Source organism: Leuciscus leuciscus (assembly GCF_965113295.1).
Source record: "Leuciscus leuciscus genome assembly, chromosome: 10".
Classification (NCBI taxonomy): Eukaryota; Metazoa; Chordata; class Actinopteri; order Cypriniformes; family Leuciscidae; genus Leuciscus; species Leuciscus leuciscus.
The window spans coordinates 40,970,658-40,985,798 of NC_138734.1; the positions used below are offsets into that span (position 1 = coordinate 40,970,658).

At 37.9% G+C, this 15,141-nt stretch overlaps 1 protein-coding gene across 2 annotated transcripts in view; it reads left to right on the plus strand.

Annotated features, from left to right (window-relative positions):
- The first annotated feature begins 550 nt into the window (after positions 1 to 550).
- The window catches only part of b3gat1a (beta-1,3-glucuronyltransferase 1 (glucuronosyltransferase P) a), an 86,557-nt gene continuing 71,966 nt past the window's right edge, over positions 551 to 15,141 (plus strand). For both annotated transcript variants that reach the window (XM_082182596.1, XM_082182597.1), the window contains exon 1: positions 551 to 1,009. The gene's annotated coding sequence lies outside the window, so the exon portion shown is untranslated. The remainder of the gene's footprint in view (positions 1,010 to 15,141) is intronic.

The following is a 15,141-nucleotide window of genomic DNA, read 5'->3' on the forward strand; positions in this document are numbered from 1 at the left end:
TAATCTTTACTGACATTGTCCGTCATGATCACTGAGACGGCACATTCAGACGGGACTAAAATCACAGAGAAGCTCTGGTAATTATTACTTTACCCCATCTCTCCATGTTAAACTAGTCCCGTCCGAATAGGGCTTAACGTGGATGCACATATTGGGATATCGATGCTAAAAAGATATATCGTGCAGCCCTATTCCAAACTATCCCTTTAAATAGTGGCGCAATTATCGCTATTATTATCTCACGAATTTTACATTTGTGTGTACTTCACTATTGGTGTTAATTCAAAGAACAGCAGTGACAGTCTTTATGTATAAAGAAAGATTTGTCTTATGTACAATGACTAGAGGAAATATACAACAATATACGTACACGCACACATGCACAGCACCACTAACATCCAATCAATCCGTCTACAAACCTCTTGTTCCCCTTTCTCACCCCCTCCTTCCCTCACAGCCCACCCTGTTCTGAGCCATAATGGTACATGCCATTAGTGAGCACATCTTGAGCAAGGAGGGGGTCTCTGCTCGCCGAAGAGCTTACGTTAGAGCCACATAAACACATTCACAGATGTGTCTCCATGCGTTCTGACAGACCGACTGAGCCAAGACCGCCACGCTGAATGAAGACGGAGAAATCAGTGGGAGAGACGGAGAACAACCACCAAGCAAATTACCACACCATTACTGCGGGGTCTTGCCCACATCCCTCTCTCTCTCTCTCAGATCGTGGGCTTGAGTGAGAGCACGTCTGACAGGGAAGAGAGGAAAACAGGAGAGATCTACCGGCAGATTCATCCTCAAGGCTCTCAATTACAGCCCGTTTCCACTTTAATCCAGAAGCCACAGCACAGACTATACAGGGATGCTCTGACCAAAAACAAAGAAGAGAAGAGGAGAAAAAGAAATCAAGAGAGACACACAAAGACGGAGAGTGAGAGATGGAGGGATTTTTTTCATGAATGAAGCATGCAGCAGCATGTGGTGGAAATAGCAGCGTCTGCGTAAGGTAAGACAAACCGTCTTTGTGTAAATCTGTGATAAAGCACAAAAACAAAGATGCACAAATGTTCTGCGTTGACGAGCAACGACTGAGGCTGAGACTGCTGTTTCTCCATCACGACTGAGAGACGGCTGTGTGGATGAGCCCTGGAGAATAAGCCATGCATATGTTAAGATATACACAGAGATGAGCTTGTGACAGAGACCTGAGGCAAGCCTGAAGAAGAGAATCACTCATAATCCGTACAGAGCTCAAAGAGCACTGTGGTGTCGGAAGGATTCAGTCACTGGCTGGGAACCTTGGGAAACAGTCGTGTTTGTGTATATATATTCATGAGTCTATGCACAGTATCTGTTTTGCTTCTGTTGAATCTCTTGACAGTAATGCAGCATAGACTTAAAATGCAGTCATTTTAACATATTTTGAAACTCACCACTCTTAGGATATTAAGTCCAGGTCATCTGCAGTTAGTTATATTTGGTTGGTTTAGATAAAATAAGTGTCAGTTTAATATGCATATCTGCACTGCAATGATAACCGCGCAAGTATCATAACAGAAGTGTCAACACTACTAAGGCTACGCAGCACTGCTATTGCTAATCTACACCTGGGTATTAGTGTTCAGTCATTAACAGCTTAGTTTAGGGCCCCTCCCCCCACCTGACCCAGTGTCAAAACAACCCCGCATGCTGGGAAAAAACCCCGGGAACAATGCATGGCCGGTGCTTAGCAAAAGTGTGATGCTAATTAAACTGAGAAAGCTTTTACAAATCTCTGTGCCATCAATGCTCTCTTTTATTGTGTTGAACCCAACTCTGCTAGCTGCTGAAGCAATAACAACCATAGCTAAATATGTAAATCATTACATAAGAGCAGGAACGGTGCCGCTCCAGGGCAGGACTATGAAGCCATTAGCAGAGATGTGTAAACGATGTTATCAGAAAGTACGTCTCTATGAGGCTGCGTCTGGGATGGAGTCAAGGAACTGGCATTTCAACAAACTGGGCAACTCTTACTGGAAAGTTTAGCTCAAATGAGCCTGTTGCGACTTCAGAGAGGTGAACAATTAACAACTGTGAGATGCGAACAAACAAGTTAAAGAATGCCAAAATTAATCTTATTGGTTATGGAGAACTACAAACTCTAGAGCAAAATCTTGGATGGTGATGATGTCCTGTCTTTTACTGTTATGAACAACATGAAACGACATTCGCAACCCTTTTCACTCACTAATATGATGTATTCCCTAGTGAAATAGGATTTTCAATGGGAGAAATGGGGCACGACTTGATTTTATTGAATTGGGAATTGATTGGATTGTTAAAGCAGGCGTAACACCAGATTGGAGACAGACCTGAATGTGAGTTTGCAGTGATTATTTGATTACTTTTTCCATCTTGAAACACCACTGGCAGCCGCTTCTGAACAGGCTTTTTGATTGAGACGTGTAGGATCTCTTTATTATATCCACAATCTCTATTGCATTGATACTAACCAGCATTAAATGAATGAGGCTGAAGCCCAGTCTCAGACTAAAATGCATGTTTGAGCTGTTTTAACTGAAAGCAACTTGAATTGCCATTTCTTAAAGTCCCCCGATAGACTGAATTGGTTATAACTTGTCTGTGACGTAGAGAACAGGGGTGATTTCAAACCGCGTTTTTGAGACGGTCTCACACAGGATTAGTATTACCTGGTGACCTCTAGTCATTTGTAGGTTTTCTGTGATCTTAATCCAGTGCGAATCAGCCATGTCTGTCATTTGTGAAGTAAAAACGTTTCGCCATATTTCGCCGAACATCGAGGTCCTTTGATCACATTAGTCCCATGCGAATCGGCATCTCTGTGATTTGGCCAGGATTTGTCAGGGTCGTATATATATATATATCATTTTTTTAAGGTTTTTGTTTCCTGTGCACTTTCACGAAGAATGGAGGCAGCGTTGGAGTGTTTTTTCATAGTATTTTGGGTGCTGGGTCATATCGCTATACACCATACAACTATACAATGTGCAGAAAGAGAAAGCTGAAAACTATCAGAAGAGTGAAAACAAAAAGAATGATTAGATGGAGATGGATGACATGTATAGCAGCATGTCGTGAAGAACATTCTTCTGTTTATGATATATCATACAGCAAGACATATAACGACAAGACATTTCCAAGCAATAGCTTATCCAAAATACGCAAAGCCTTGACATCATAACTGGTTGATAAGTCAGTAATTTCGAGGTAAATCACAGGCTTTGCTTATCCCATGCGAATGCGAAATTCAGATGTGTGTGTGGGGGGGGTAATTTCTAAATCACACGAGGTCCCCAGATAATATTAATCCCGTGCGAATAGAGCTTTTGGTTCACTGCAGTTTTAAGGAGAAAATACTCAGCAATGGTGTCGACTGATGAATTTGCACATGGTTTGCCTTAAAGCAAATTAAAAACACCACATAGACACATAAACATTAAAAACATGATTTTCACCACTTTAAAATATGTCACTGCCATTGTTTTGTCTCAAGAACAATGTTTTTATCAAAATCACGTTTATAAAAGATACTTAAATGTCCCAATTGAACTTAAGGCCTAATTCTGGCTTAATCTAAGCCCTGTCTGTGAAACCAGGCCTATATATAATAAGCTATATGAACTTTGCTGTTCTTTCTCTCTCTCTCACGAGGGCTCTCAACCCACTCAAACATTTTTAGCCAGCGCTCTGCTTTGTGGTGTCAGCACATAACACTGGTGGCTTTATTTCACCTTCAACAATAAAGACTCACAAACAGAATATTTATACTATATATTCAGCACAGTAAGCTATAAAAGCCCTCAATGACCTGCCATAACTCGTGTGATCACAGAGCGCTCGCAAGGACCGAGGGGACGGAAGCAAAGAATACAAGCCAACAATATCATGCAACTCCTCAGATAAATCAGTGCGGTTGCAGGGAATTCTGGATTAAGCAGATCTCAAAAATATTTTGAAGTCCCTGTGGGTAAAATTCACTGCGTTTCTGCAGAAAACAGTTCTGACGTTGGCATTTGAAAACACACTAAGCCGGGGCGGCTTGCTGTAGGCACTCTTGCTTTCCCTCACACACTCTCTCTTGCTCACATGTGAACAATTTGTTCATGTAGCAGACAAGCACTCTGATTCAAACTGCAAGTGTTATGTCCCATTTTGCCTACTTTCACATGGGAACCCACACTGTTTTCACATGTGTCACACAGGCTAGGTTAGTCTAAGCTCTCAAAAGACTGTAAAGCGATTCACAACGCCATCTGAATCTCCATGCCATGAATATTAACCAGCACAATTGTTCCCTGAGTGACGCTACCATGGCCGCATTATTCATTCATTGCCACAGAGAGTAACACACCGCCACGGCCAGATCAGATCTTTACCAGCTCGCGGTGCCCGGAGTGGAGCGCTAACACCCATAGCTCTTGCTCAATGGATGGATAATGAACAGCTGAGAAACAGAATAAGAACAGAGGAAGAGAGGAAAAGACAGATTGCCAGGCCTCAGGCTGGGCTGTTATTCTGCCTTCTTGAATTCGGCACCGCGGGGCTTTGAGCTTGTGTTTGGCTGCCATCTCTGGCCCACTTTAGTTGTGCAGCCGTAGACACACACACAAACACACTCCCATTACAGAAGCATAACATCCCCAGGGACAGCAGCTGTTACCCCCGGAAGAGCTCGGCTCATAGTAGCAGAAGAGCTAAGAAGCTAAAGTGAGGGTGCCAGGCCATATTTCCTCAGAAGGGTCCATGTGCCAAACAACTTCATCCATCCATTCATACCGTATGTGGCTCACCTTTTTCTTAATGATGTCTGGCGGCTGTACAGAAATGGTATAATCCTATTATGCTGAGTCCTGATATGCTTGTGAGGAGAAGGTACACTTCACTGAGCGCCATCATATGATTGACAAGCATTCTCGACTCCTTTCTGAAGCACATGGGTGGCAGAGGTCCAGGACCATGCTGTTCACACACACGCCTCACATGTGTTTGACAAAAGCAAATGGGCTATTCAGTTTTGGAGGAAAGAGACATAACAAAAGCAATGTTTTTTATTGTAATAGTCCACTATTGCTTGTGTTAAAGGGATTGCTGACCCAAAAAATGAACATTCTGACATCATACACTCTCCTTAATGGTGTTCAAAACCTTTCTTTTGTGGAAAAAAAGAAGAAGATATTTTAATGAATGTTTTTGTGAATACAACCAAAGTCCCTTTAAGGCAAGTCATTTCACTCAAGTCCATCTTTGAAACAGCAATTTCAGTCATGCAAGTAAACATTAAATTCTCCAAAGCTGTTCACCAAGCTTACAATTAAAATGTATTCATGTTGGTTCTTATGCTCAAACAGTGTTTAAAAAAAACATATTTTTCAGGCTAAATCCACCAATGTGTGTGTGTGCAGTACAAAGAACGCATCTCAAAATACTATCTGTTTCTATCACAACCGGATCTTTTAAAGGCAGCTGCAGTGACGCGATTACTTTCAGTGATTAGCTCTTTTATTTAGGAGGCAGGATTAATTAAGTTGATTAAGTTGCACTTTCTCCCATTCATATGAGTGCACCATCTTTGTATATCTAAAGTCTTTCTGTGCTCCACAGAAGAAGAAAAAGTCACAGAGGTTTGGAATGACCATCAGTTTAAATGTCATTATGCAAATGTAATGCTTTTTCAAAATATCTTCTTTTGTGTTCCATAGAGATTTAGAAAATTAAATGTTTTCTTTCCAATTAATTTAACTCGATTAATCACACTTTTTTTTCTGTGATTAATCGCAATTAAAAACACTTAAATTTTTAAAGGTTTATATCAGTTTATATATTTTATAATGTAATCATTTCATAGTTAATCTACAAATGAATGTAGAGACAAAATAAAGGCCAGTATCACTGATACTAATACAGCTATTGATGTCTGGATGAATATATATATATACACAGTACAGGCCAAAAGTTGGGACACATTACTATTTTTAATGTTTTTGAAGGAAGTTTCTTCTGTTCATGAAGCCTGCATTTATTTGATCAAAAATACAGAAAAAAAGTAATATCGTGAAATGTTATTACAATTTAAAATAATTGGTTTTCAATTTATCATACTTTAAATTTTCATTTATTTCTGTGATGCAAAGCTGAATTTTCAGGATCATTACTCCAGTCTATCACATGATCCTTTAGAAATCATTCTAATATGATGATTCATTATCAAAGTTGGAAACAGTTCTGCTGCTTAATATTTTTTCATAACCTGAAAAAAAAGAAGCAAATGTTTTAAAAATAGAAATCTTTTGTAACAATAATATACACTACTGGTCAGTAATTTGGGGTCAGTAATTTTTTTTCTTTCTTTTTTTGAAATAAATCAATACTTTTATTCAGCAAGGATGTGTTAAATTTATAAAAAGTGACAGTAAAGAAGATTTATATTATTAGAAAATATTTTTTTATTTTGAATAAATGCAGTTCTTTTTAACCTTTTATTCATCAAATATATTAAGCAGCAGAACTGTGTCCAACACTCATAATAAATCAGAATATGAGAATGATTTCTAAAGGATCATGTGATAGACTGGAGTAATGATGCTGAAAATTCAGCTTTGCATCACAGAAATAAATTATAATTTAAAGTATAATAAATTGAAAACCAATTATTTTAAATTGTAATAATATATCACAATATAAAAAAAAAAAATCTGTATTTTTGATCAAATAAATGCAGGCTTGATGAGCAGAAGAAACTTCTTTCAAAACCTAAAAAATAGTAATGTTTCCAAACTTTTGGCCTGTACTGTATATATATATATAAAGCTTTAACATGTTTTGAGGGCCTGAAAACACAAACTTTTAAAAAACAGGTTTCAAAGTGCAAGTTTTGAAACCGATACCGTTATCGTCTCTGTGTAAACTACAAAAAAAGCGAATTTGTGAGAACGGTGACATAATGCATTGTGTATTACGTGTTCAGTCTATAGATGCACAGTGTTCCTTTACAAAGCGACATCCCCAACTACTGGCCTTGCAGCAGAATACAGCGTTTGTAGTGGTTTTTCGTTTTATTACATCGTTTTCGTGTAAACGTACCCTCAGTCAGGAGCAGTTCATACAGGCCATGTTCTTGCTAGCTGTAATGGAACGGAAAAGACTCTTATAGCAGTTCAGTTTGAAGAAATAGAAATAAGAAAAGGCCTAAGATTTCTGTCTGACGAATGTACGTAATCGGCTAACATTCACCGCGTGAACTTGCAGTCTTTTACAGAGTGGGGAAATATCCAAATCCTGTCTATTCTCATTCTCTTACTGCTGAAAAGTCTGAACATATAAATGTCTATAAAGACACTGTGTACTTTACAGCGTACTTGAGGAGAATGCAAAAGGAGCAGCAAGAGCCATGAGGGGATAATAAGCAAATGACCTTTAAAAACAATAAAGTCTCCCTTTAGTAAATCTAATTCAGCTAAGTATCTGTCGGCCGTGCCCGTCCTCTGGAACAGCGGTAACACACATCGAGTCCCTCCTGTCTGGCATCAGACCCCGGTCCCTCAACAGCAGCTGCTGTGCTCACGATATGAGCACTGTGAAACATCTGAGACCAATCAGATTTTCTAATCCTGTGCATTCACTATAAAGTGACCGTGACCGTTTCATCTCTGGACACCAAGTGCATTCATATTTAATTTGAGTCTTCAATAATGTCCTTCTTACAGTGTGAAACAGGATTGATACAGCAGAGCATCTGGCCTTAATGATTTGGCTTCTGTTTGGGGAATTCAGACCGTCACACAGACAGTCGGACCGACAGACGGTAATTAACAGAACATTGTATTGTACTCTTTAGACAGACTTGTGGTAAAAATAAAACACTATGTCAGCAGCTTTCTTACCTCTACGCGACGGCATTTTGATTGGGCGGAACTGAGTTTATTATTTGGCTTCAAACACTTGCTGCGTTTACATGGACCCTTATAATCGGATTGACGGCTCAATCGGACTGAAAAACCTTCATGTAAAACACCTTAATCGATCCGATTGGAATTTGGATCAGATTGAAAGGGGTGGTTTATTCCTTTTGTAATCCGATCGAGAGAACATGTAAGCATTTGATCGGATTGAAAACCGAAACTGAAAGGACAACGCATGTGCAATGACGTTCAAATAGCGTAATGATGTATGACGCGCGGAACGAGCTGTTCTTCCTGTATAAAGTGTCATATAAATGAGTGTCCCGTCATTATAAACTTCTCCTTTCACTGTGAAGTGGAGCAGGACAACGTCCCACCAGTCCTTGTTTCGGATTCTCATCCACAGACGACTGGTTTGGGCATTTTTACTACGTGATTGTATATTTGAATATGCTCATTGTCTCCAAATCATGACCACAGACGGATACATATTAAGTCTGCTGTTTAAAACAAATAAAGAACCAATGTAGCAGAATAGTTATGCGATGTAATATATATAAACTCTGTATATTTGTGCAGTGTGCGCATGTCATAAAATCATTTCTGATTTTAAGCTTGTGACATATAAACACGCACATCAACCCGATTACTTTAGCTATTTATCGTTCATGAAAAAACTGTGTTTGGATTCATCAACTGGATTGATTTCACTCCGATTTAAACATAAGGTGTCCATGTAAACGTAGCTACTGTTCATCCAGTTTGAAATGTTGACTACAAACAGAGGTTTCTCAGATTTTTTAATTGTGGACTTATTTCCATATTTCCGATTCTTTGCAGCTTTTTTCCACTGCCTAAAACGCACCGAAAGTAACTCACTCCTGCTTAACGTTTACTCTTTGAAGTCTTGCACCCGGGAACAATACAAGTCAACACCATAATGACTAAAAGTTTGCTAAGAAGTATTTCCTACTAAAGCGAGGCGGTATTTGACTGGTAATTGTATCCATAGCAGAGTGGGAGTGGCCTTGGATGGCAACATGCCCAGTGCATTATGGGTATTGTAGTTTTCCTACCTATTAGGCAAAAGGGAAGACAAAAGCCTTTTTACTCTGTTTTCTCTAGTCAGGCAGCACCAAATAAAAATAAAAATGGCCTTTCTACTGTATAGGCAGCAAAGTTTAATTGAAAGCCCATTTTGCCTGCATGTACCCCTTTAAAGTCACCTTGTTGTTTGTCACATTCATTTGGTTGGCCTCTTGCAATATATGACTTGTATTGCATGTAATTATGTTAATTAGTAATAGTAATATTATAGTCACTAAAGATTTAATTTGATCAAAATGAATTTTGAATAAAATATTTTCTCATTATCATTGTGAGATGTAATTAACTTAAAAACTAATTAAAAATGTAAAATAATATTATAAAAAAAAATGTGCATTGCTTTGATTAATCATGGTCTTACGAGTGCCATCAGTAATGCTTGCTGATTAACATTTGTTATATTTTCTCATCTCTGTACAATTGAACTATTAACAATGCGTATTGTTCTTTCAGTATTCATGACTGTGCAGCAACACCACTTGAACTGCAGAGAGAGGTGTTGTGTTTGTCATCAGGTTGCTTGTTGTAGTAGTTCCTCTGATGACCTGCTAGTTAAAGTAGTTACAGATAGCCTCTTTAAAGCTATTGTGTGCTGTCAAGCATGCTGTTAGGAATTACTGCTCATCGTTTGTGTGATAATCTGGCTCGAACATTGCAGATCGCATCAACGTCAACAGGCAAGCTGATGCGACACCGTGCTGCTTTCAGCCGTTCTTGCTGAGCAGGACTCGTGACCTGTAACAGACCTTGCATGTATCTGACAGATAAACTGATGAAACCAGATAGTATTTAGTATGTTAACGATTTAACAGGATATTAAACCAGAGGGGAAACATTGTTTCATCAATAAGACGACACTATATTCTTGCCTGGGGCTTTAATTATCAGGTTAAAAATGGTCAACCTCAGCCTAGTAAGCCTTGAATTAAATCACGCTCTTTCACTTTTAGGGACTCAATTAGCATATGAGCTACTCAAATGTGAATATGTAAAGAGAAATTGTGTGCATTATGAATAACCCATGGGTAAATTGCTCTTTAATGCAGGTTAAACAAGCTCTATATGTGCTTGCCAAAAATGATCCGGTTGTGGTCACTGTAAGTTTCAACCTGGGCCGTCACTGGGGTGTAAGCACATTTTTCTAAACCTTTGAATGAGACTGTGCAAATTCATACGAATTAAGACACCAATTTGCCAAAACGTAAAACAATTTATAAATTGCCTTGAGGTTGTACTAGATCTATCTATCTATCTATCTATCTATCTATCTATCTATCTATCTATCTATCTATCTATCTATCTATCTATCTCAACAAGCCTTGTAAAAGGGTGCCACCACCAAAATATTCACTGACCTGGAACGCATAGCAACAGTTACTATGGTTCTCTGCTTTGTAATGTCAGTAAAGATGGAGGTTCATAAAATCTTTATACAATACAGACCAAACTACGATATGACTAAATATTCTGGTATTTTCTGTCTCTTTTCCATTATTGCACAGGTTAAACTCAAGAGATTAAAGCAGAACTGCAGCAACTTCATCTCCACAACTGGCTATTGATTTTATAGAGTGAGATGTGATTTCAAGACTTTCTACTGCTACAATTTTTTTAATTTTTTTAATTTGTTCAAATCCACTTGGCCTCTTTCATCAGACTTTTCTTGGTGTCTAGTGTCCAGTCTCTGGAAAGCAGGACACATGTGCTTTTGAAATGGCTATTGCAGCTTAATGAATGTTGGGAGAAATCCCATTAAGGTCCATCAGTTGCACAAATTATGTTTACAAAGGAGGATTGAGCAGCTGGTGGTCATTTTTCTACCGAGAAGTGGGCCACTATTGCTGCAGAACGAAGGGATTTGAAAACAAAGCGTTGCGTTTGAACAAAAAAAAATTTATGCGTCAAACCACACAATAATCTTGACCACATGTGAACGTGTCGCTCTCTCGGCTCGACGGTTTTAACAAAGTTGGCCAAGACCAGTTGATGATCTTACAAAATGATTTGACAGAATTTGTTGACTGAAAGGCTCCATGTGATTTAATGGCGAGGGCTTTGACGCTGTTCAATTGTTCCATAAATGCTAAATGGGATAAACAGAAACTCAATCGATTTGTCCACAGTGAAAACATGTCAGTGGGATTTCTGAGGTAAAAGCACCTGGTTTATCGACAATCTCGCGGTGTAATAAACTAATCCTCCTATGTCTTTGGTAGAATAATGTGCTGTTATTGACATGCTAATGTTCGGTGTTAAAGACAGTGAGCGTTTGAGTTATCATGGGGATTCCCTGCGCACCCCGTGCTGGTCCAGTGCATTTTACACCACTGCAGTCATTCTAAATGAGCTACAAAACCCGAGTCTGACTAGAGGGAATAACAAAACAAGGACCCAGCACTTCGTCTAGAAACAAAGAGAATGGCTGATATTCTTTCTCTCCCACCAGTCTTTGCATTTAGGGAGAAAAAGCTTGTGAGGCTTGAAAATGCCAATTTGTTTCTTAGTCATCCTCCCATCGTGAGCCTACTGCGATCCTCGTAGGTAATGAGTCTGGTGTGCCAACTATTTGCATAGCCAATTAAACCTCCCTGCCTTCAATAGGGGCACTTTAAGAGGATAATCAGGGCTGGATGGGAGGCTGAGACGAGAAGCATGACTCATTTTAGACTTTTGGGTGACTGAGAGTCAAAAAGTAGCTCGGATTTTGGATTAACAAGCTAGCAGTGTTTTCTCGCGTGGGAGAGGGAATTGAGCTATACATTATTTTTTTTCTTCAATAATACAGAGAATGCAAGGATGTTTTAGCATTCATAATCATATTAGTCATTGTCAGAATCATCGAAACAATTGCGAGTAATCAGATTAATCGAGAAGTCGGAAGTATCCAAATAATAGGACCGAAATAAGTTCTTATTCATCACGCCTGACAGTATGTAGTATGAAATGTCCTCATTCACAGTAGAATCAATACATGTGCAAATGGCTTCATATCAGGTTTCGATTATTCAGGTTATTTTAGTCATTACGAGTGATGTTGCTCATTTGACCCATAGCCACATCAGCAAATTATATATGAGCTGTTTCACTCTCTTAGTCCTGAGAGTGATGTGCCATATAAGGCACACATGTTAACAAGCTTTTACAACATTGACTTTACTGATTTTCCCATATCTCCTTTGCTACCCTTAACTGCACTGCTGTAGATGAATATTCATGAATGGTAAGCTATAAAATGAGCTGAACACATTTTTTTTCCTCATTTGTATGTCATGGTGATAAGGGGTCAACTTACAGCACTTTAATGTTTTTATTTTTATTAAAAATAACAGATTATTTTTAAATAAAGATCAAATTTTATCATGCCTTCATTTTTTTTTTTTTACTTGTTATTTATTTTGTATTTTACATAAACACTTTATATTTTTTACTTAAAAATAATTTATATTTATACACATTTATATTTTATTTGCTTTACTCTTGTCCCAGATCAAGACTTTCCATTAAAGTATGAAAATCCATCGAAATAAGAATTATGACATCTTTAAAACTATTATAATATAAACACTTTTTTTAATATTTAGTATATCATTTTTTTTAATTATACAAAAAAAGTATATTATATAATATATTATATTTATTATAATATAAAGTATATATTATACAAAAATGGATTTTATATATATGTACAGTATATATATACTGTGTGTATTTTGGATCCGGACAATCTTGACAATCTCAATTTATATTGCAACCGTAGGTGCAATATAAATTGTTTTGACAGAATTCACCTGTTGTTCACACACACACACACACACACACTGAATACTGAATATAGACATGCATTTTCTGTAAAGCTGCTTTGAAATTATGTATTGTGAAAAGTGCAATACAAATAAATGTGAATTGAATTGAAAATGCATTTATATTGAAAATAGCTTGTTTCAAGGGACATTTAAGTTTATTGACATTTATTGCAAGAAACAGCCGTATGTCAAAAGATGCGTGTAATATGTGTGGTTCAGAGGCAAATAAAAGAAGTAGTTTTATGTTTCAACCTTGGCTCTTCCTCTAAAAGGTGGCCTTGTGATATTTTGGAGATGCATTAAATCTTGAAAACCATGGCTACTTTATAACTGACCTTCACCTTATCAGACGGGGCTGTTTTCTCCTTTAGATAAGCATCAGTGCAGTGGACATTACTGGCGTTGATTGTGTGGAACAGGCATCCATTAGAGAGTGTGTAATTGATCGGTGTGTGGCCGTTTCTCTCTCACCCTCTCTCTGAGCACCAGGGGTGAATCATGACCTCTAAGGCGACTGCTAGACAGAGATGTGGGAGAAAAGAATAATGGTGCAAGCGATACAGTCTCATTTACAATCATTTACACCACTCAATACTGCAAAGCTTAAGAAAATGGGTGGATTTCATTTAAACACATGTGAGCAGGTCAAATGCAAGATGCACAAGTTGTCTTTCAGCATTTTGCAGTGGGACGGGGCATTTTTCAGATTGATTCAGTCTGTGTCTCGCGTCCCTGCGGACCACACAGTCCTCCAGGGGAGAAGTTTGCACGCACAGAGATGTCTTCCTCAGTCTAACTGAAAACAATGGCCAATTAAAGTGCTCTACCTATCCTGTACACACCCTACAGGAGATTCGTTTGGGAAAGTGTAACATGGCTTCCAGGAGGCCATATGTAATCTTAATGCCAAGTGTCGCATTCAGAGCATGTGCAGATTTAGTCCAGATGAACAGACTAAATTTGTATCCTGCAGATTAGGCCTGATATCACTCGTGTGAGATAAAGATGTGTACTTTTGATCTCCTCTGGCTTTCTGTAACTCGGCACATGGTTGAACCAGTTGGTACAAAATTGACTGCAGATTGTAAGACAACACATTTATCCTCACGTTTCACAAAGGAGACATATGTGAAACATGATGATATACAAACCAAAGTTGGGAAATATATTGTGGAAAATATTCCTTGACTTTACGAATATTACATTTAAAAAACTATAAAAGAAAAGGAAAATTTATGTTTAAATAGTATTATTATATACAGTGGGGAGAACAAGTATTTGATACACTACCGATTTTGCAGGTTTTCCCACTTACAAAGCATGTAGAAGTCTATAATTTTTATTATAGGTACTCTTCAACTGTGAGAGACGGAATCTAAAACAAAAATCTTAATTTTAAGTAATTAATTTGCATTTTATTGCATGACATAAGTATTTGATCACCTACCAACCAGTAAGAATTCCGGCTCTCACAGACCTGTTAGTTTTTCATAATTGAAACATAATTGATATGTTAAAAATATACACATCACATAATTACATATAATTTTGCTAGTCTAGCAAGTCAGCAAAAATAATTCTCAATATAAACATTTGTACATTTCTGTCCCTTTATTTCATGTAATTGATGTTGAAAACTAGTATGTTGTATACTTACAAACTTAGAGGCCGTTCAAATGCATGGTGAGTTTATCATAATTTACCTTTTAAATTATTATTATTATAATTTTTTGTAATAAAAGAAAACAAAAATCGGTATGTTTTCCATTGAAAGCTGAAGATATTGGAGTTTATTTTCAATTGTTGCTTCTCTAATACAATCACAAATACTTTCCAAAACAATCTTATATCTGTTTGGATAGTTTTGACCAAAGTAAGTCATTTTCACAGGTTTTAATCATGTTACTGCCAAAACGACTTCACAATATCACACAATATTCCAGCCCACGTAAGAATAGCATGCATTTAATTTCTACCACTTTATAAGCTCATTTTACTATAAGTAATTGGTTTCATATAAAGCTGATCCGAGCAACAGTAACCAAGGGGGTTGGAGTTTTAGTGAAGGGTCAGTTCTTAGTTTCTAGTTAATTAGCTCTCTTGCTCCCTCCAGCCTGATAAGTTTAAACACGCGAACTGAACAAAGACATCTGAAGTCGTATTGAGAGGGTCAATAAAAGAGAGGTCCGGCTCTGTGCAAAAACAAACTCAAGCCAATTCACATCAGCTCTTCTGGGGCCCGGGGCCTATGAGATTTTGATCCGGGAGTGCTCTGCCTGCCAATGCCGGCTCTGACAAGATCCCAG